General features: G+C 34.1%; 1 long non-coding RNA gene and 1 pseudogene across 1 annotated transcript; both read left to right on the top strand.

The window, feature by feature from the left end:
* Window positions 1-806: 806 nt before the first annotated feature.
* On the top strand, window positions 807-2,427 carry LOC138133153 (aldo-keto reductase family 1 member A1-like; annotated as a pseudogene).
* Window positions 2,428-3,553: 1,126 nt separating this feature from the next.
* LOC138133496 (uncharacterized) lies at window positions 3,554-4,637 on the top strand. Its single transcript, XR_011160382.1, has 2 exons — window positions 3,554-3,979; window positions 4,505-4,637. It is a non-coding gene; the product is annotated as an uncharacterized lncRNA (long non-coding RNA).
* Window positions 4,638-5,624: the final 987 nt, after the last annotated feature.

Raw genomic sequence — 5,624 nt, 5'->3', positions numbered from 1 at the left:
TAAAACACACATGTGAGGGACGCAAAATACCTTTTATTAAAATGCCTGTAATAACTTTGATGAAAAAAAAATGAAACGAATCCAAAAAGACTGAAACTAAGTTTAACGAAGTACAAGAAATTAACTAGTTGAGTACCTCACAAAGATAAACGACAAGATGAATGCAACAATATTTAAAATAACAGAGAACGGGTACATAACAGACAAAAATGACAGGTTAAAGCTTGCAAAACAAGTGAACAAATTATGGTGCAGTTATTACAGACAGGGACGGATGAAAAACCCTCTTCAAAAACCGTATCCCAGGTATTACTCATATTTTACAATTCGATTAATGACAAAACAATGTTTAATTTGGAACTACGCGGTCAAGATACGCCAACGGGAGCTTAGAGCTGGAGGTAACAAACTTTCGGCTGCGAGGGGACTCAGAAGAATAATCTGAATCATCTTGAAATCAAGCGACGTTTATAGATATTCGGGGTATTAATGAACGTCAGACTATTTCACCGACCAAGCAAGAGTGACCTACCCCCTTCAACCGCGCGCGAAATCCCGCTTTACCCCCGCTATATTTCCGCTCTCCCTGTTGCCAACTCCTCCAGGAGTGCCAACCCCATCCCTTAGTTCCTAATCTAGCCGCTAGTAAAAAAATAGTGCAAAAAATATTCCTTCTAAAACAAAAATAATATTTTTTTTTTGTGTGTGTTGCTATTGTATACAAGTACCTACACTATATTCAAAAACTTTGCAGGGAAATTTACTTTGAGTACTTTGTTATTTATATTTAATTTACTATCTATCTACTTAACTTACAATTAAATTTTTGATTCTCATTCTCAGCTGAATCATATAAAACAAAAATATATAATAGTCAAAACATTTGCATTGTCATATTTTAACTACAACCATCAGAGATTACGATAAAATAATAATTAGGTACGTTGCAAAACCTAGAAGTAGGTGTAGGAGATAACATCAATTCTATAACACGCGTATAAATATCTGAATTAAAACATTAATTTTAATTGTGTCAAGAATTTGTAATCGATAACATCAGTAAAATGGCAGCAAAGATGTTTTTAAATTTACCTGGAGGCTTGAAGATGCCTGCTTTGGGTCTCGGTACTCGGGACGATGTAAGTCTCGAGCATACAAAATTTACTTAGATAATCAAAAATTAAGTTGGCAGTTTGTCAATTTTAAAGTTATATTACTACTTGTAAAGTATTTATTATATTTTTACTATATAAACCTGAAGTGTTCATAACTTATATGCTGTTTAATTTGTTATTTCCAATCGAACGATGAAACTGAAGTTTCAGTTTCCTTAAATGCTGCTTTTGAAGCTGGTTATCGTCATATAGACACTGCCTCTGTCTACCACAACGAAAAAGTTATTGGAAAAGTCTTGAAACAATGCTTTGCGTCTGGCAAACTGAAAAGAGAGGATATATTCATTACGACTAAACTTCCGCCGCAGGGTGTACATCCAGATAGACTCGAAATTTTTATGAAAAAGTCGCTAGAAAATTTACAACTAGATTATGTTGACTTATATTTGATACATTTACCCATTGGATTTAAATACGACGAAAGTACAGGACAAGCAAAGGTAAACGAGAGAGGAGAATTTCAATTTGAGGGTAAAACTGACCTTGCCGCTGTTTGGAAGGTGAGTAGAAATCTTAAGCAAGATGCTGTATTTTCAGCCTTTTGCACATTAATTTATCACACGGTCAATAAAATGTTCCTGTTCTGTTAGTTTGCCACACAATTTCATTGGCAAAGTAATTTTATTTAGATCATCTGGTTTAGGTATAAAATTATTTGATTTATTTTAGAAAATGGAAGAGCAAGTGGACGCTGGTCGAGCAAAGGCAATTGGATTATCCAATTATAATATCCCTCAGATTGAAGCAGTTCTAAAATCTGCTAGAATCAAACCAGCTAATTTACAAATCGAAATTCACCTTTATTTACAGCAGAATGCACTAGTTGATTTTTGTCACAAGAACGGCATAACTGTGGTGGCTTATTCCCCATTAGGTTCACCTGGTAACAACAAATTTGCACAAAAATTAGGACACTCGTGAGTACTTTATAGCTTACCATTACCATATCTTATTTGTTTTAATTGCCGTAGAGGGAAAGAACTACCTGATATACTTGGCGACTCTGTTGTCAATAAAATCGCAAAGAAACATTCAAAAACTCCAGCACAAATCGCACTTCGATTTCTTATTCAACGAGGGATTGCAGCAATTCCGAAAAGCATCAGTCCTAAACGCATTCAGGAAAATATCAACGTGTTTGATTTTATTCTTGATGATGATAACGATATGAAGGAATTAAAAAAAAAAATTAAAAAAACTGCACGTAGGTGAAAAAGCAAGGGTTGTTGATTTTAGACGATTTAAAGGGTAACATTTTCTTATAGTGTGTAGAGGTATTTTCATATTTGGTGGCGGAAACAAAAGACTGAGAAATGTCACAAAAATGTATTGTCAGTGTCAAATTTCTCATAAACGCCGTAAAAAGGAAGGTCTGGGTAAATTTAAATTTTCGCTAAATAGATTGAAAAAACAAATTCTAAGGAAACCAATTTTTGTCAGTGCTTCAAAAGGAAAAGTTATTCTCATATAATCAAACGTATTACAAATATTTCTTTAGTTCGACGATGAATAACTTTTTTAATGCCAATTTGCTGCATTCCTGTCGAAATCACGAACGTCTTTGAGAAATTTGACACTGACAATATAAATTTGTGACATTTCTCAGTCTTTTGTTTCCGCCATCAAATATGAAAATATCTCTATTACATTTTTATTTATTTATTTTTTTTAGAATCGACCAACATCCAGATTATGCATTGAAAGAATAATCATATCAAATACTTCAATATTATTGTACAAAGTATTGCTACACTGTTTCTAATGTAATAATAGTACAGAGTGATCAACAAGAATCCAAATCAGAGCAAGCGTTGCAAATTATCGGTCACGTCGTAGCAAAATCATATGCACATAAGCGGTCAAAACATGGGCGTAGACAATTTATCTCTCAAACGCTACTTAATAAAAATGATACTTTATGAATTTTAGACGTTGAAATTATAATTGTGCATTTTATTATTATTATAAGATAAGGGAAACAATTTATAAGATTAACAAGAGCAACATTTTACATTTGTAAGAGTAAGTTAATTATCATCTTTATTGCCAAACGCGACGCTACTGGTACGGAGATGCTTCGTTGAAATGTCACATTTCAAAATTCAAGGTTGTTGTTGTTGACAATTTAAGTGATTTAACCTAGAAAACAAATCTTCGATTTCGGCAAAGTTTACAGACGTTTATTGAAGTTGTAAGCAATAATTATCCCAGAATAAGTTGTAAAATGGGTTTTACCATTAAAGAGATGGCATTTTTATTAGATTATTTTCGAAAGAGGGTGAAACAAGAAAATGAAGCCTGGCCTTACTTTGTACCCCCTTACACTGAAGAATTTTAAGCCAGATGTCCGAACCTGATGGTATTGGTTATCATTATCAACAAGTTTATCAATGTCTTAAAATTATAGTGCCTAATTTTAGCAAATCATAACCCATCATTAAGAAGAAGTCAGGTCAGTTCTTAGTTCAAATTTTAGAAATGGTGCAAAATTTTCCACAAATTATCAAGGAACATCCCTCAACTTCCATAAGGCGTTTAAGACAACAAGTTAAATTGTGTTATGGCACTTAACAGAAATTTTTTAAGAAGGATATTAATTTGTTTCCCTTTGTGTGTTGCAAGAAATAAAACCCACACATTACCCTAAACAAATTGACAGCTTCATAAGGGTTTTTGAAATTATGAGAGGCGAGTTTGATTCTGTCTGGACCACAATGGAGAACATTTTGAGCAGTTTTTGTGAAAACTTATTTTTTGACCTTGGAGTAATTTAAATGTTTTAAACACTGCTAGAAAAGATACGAGTAAGTTCTCAATTACCCAAAATTTAGAGAATAATAACTTGGTTGGCTCGGTGGCCGCATGGCTGTCGGAGAAAGTACTCCGAGGTCGCGGTCCCGATGCTAGTGGGTTCGAATCCCACCGAAGGGGGAGGATTTTTTCAAAGGAAGGAACCTCCGCCGGGCCATGGATGTGTGTGTATGTCTCCTCGGGGCTGACGGTAGGGTGGTGGAAGGAAGAATCAACACTCTTTCGGCCACCACCGCGAGGTCAGCACGGGTTCGAGTCCCGTCGGGAAAAGGCGCCCATGGGTGTATAAATGTTGTTGTGTATGTCTGTGAATGTGAGGTGGAATGGGCGTGGGTGGCCGGGGAAAGTGCCCCGGAGTCCCGTCGCATCACCTGAGAAGGCAAAGGAACAAGGAAATTGGTATGGAAAAGACAGCCGACCGAAAGGTACCGTAAAAAGCCGTATGGCAAAAAACGGGAATGGCAAATTTAAAAAAAAAAAAAAAAAAAAAAAAAAAAACTTTTACACTTTTCTTACAGAAAACAACAAAACAAAGAATTGTGAAAAATAATTATTTTTAAAATTTTGTAACTCAAGATTGTGCCTTATGAAGGAATTTTGTGTAACTGTGTGTTTTTTCCTTAATCAATAATAAATAATAATTAATTATAACTTGCTTTTAAATCTATTATTCATGAATTACAAAAAATTTATAAAGGCAATTAATGATAGATTTTTGAGAGGTAGGCAACCAACAAAACGAGTGTCCACAGCAAGTAAATAAAAGCGGCTGATCCATGATAGAAATACGTTTCGATAAAACAAAAAATGAGGTAGCACTCTTGATTTGGTTTCTTGTTGATCACTCTGTATGTATATTACATACCGAGGTGGAAAGTATTCCATTCCTGTCGAGAGAACAATAGTTTACCGAGAGGCTTGCCCTCGAGGTGAATTAGTTCTCGAGACACAGGAATGGTACTTTCGCCGAGGTTTGTATACTATTTTATTCACAATCAACCATTTAATAAAACAAGCAACATTATAATAATAAAAAGTAAATAAAAACCTACTTCTATAATATGTATTATCATTTATTTCGGCAAAATATTAAAACTTAGTAGGCGCGCACGATTAAGATTGTATTAAATTTTAGTTCACAAAAGTCAAACCAAATTGACATTTGCTCAGATTTTTTAACAAACAAAATGTGCGATAGTGAAATACAGTGTAACCCTCTCCAGAATTGCGGGAATCCGCACACCAATTAGCACTCAATCTCTTATCTGAGAAAAGCAAATTACGATACTGAAAAAACGTACGGAGATTTTCACAATTGGTGCGACAGTAGCGCCCTCACAGGTCAGTTATGGGTTTCATTACTAACCGATTACGATTCATTACTGACTCCCTTTTTCACTATTAGTGACCGGTTGAATTGTACGCTGTACGAAAAATTGTACGTTGCTAACCGATTATGAATAAATTTCTTAAGTAATGAACTCTGGAGTAAATTACTAATTTTTCACCAAAAAAGTGTTAAAAATTCAGTTGCATATTTAAAAAATTAAATTCACATTTTGAATTTTAAACATAAAGTTAAACACAGAAAAGAAAATTTTAGTTGTAGTTATTGTATTTTACGAAATGCTGCAAAAT

Source organism: Tenebrio molitor, chromosome 6, assembly GCF_963966145.1.
Source record: "Tenebrio molitor chromosome 6, icTenMoli1.1, whole genome shotgun sequence".
In the NCBI taxonomy this organism is placed as follows: Eukaryota; Metazoa; Arthropoda; class Insecta; order Coleoptera; family Tenebrionidae; genus Tenebrio; species Tenebrio molitor.
This window is presented reverse-complemented; position numbering and strand designations above follow the sequence as displayed.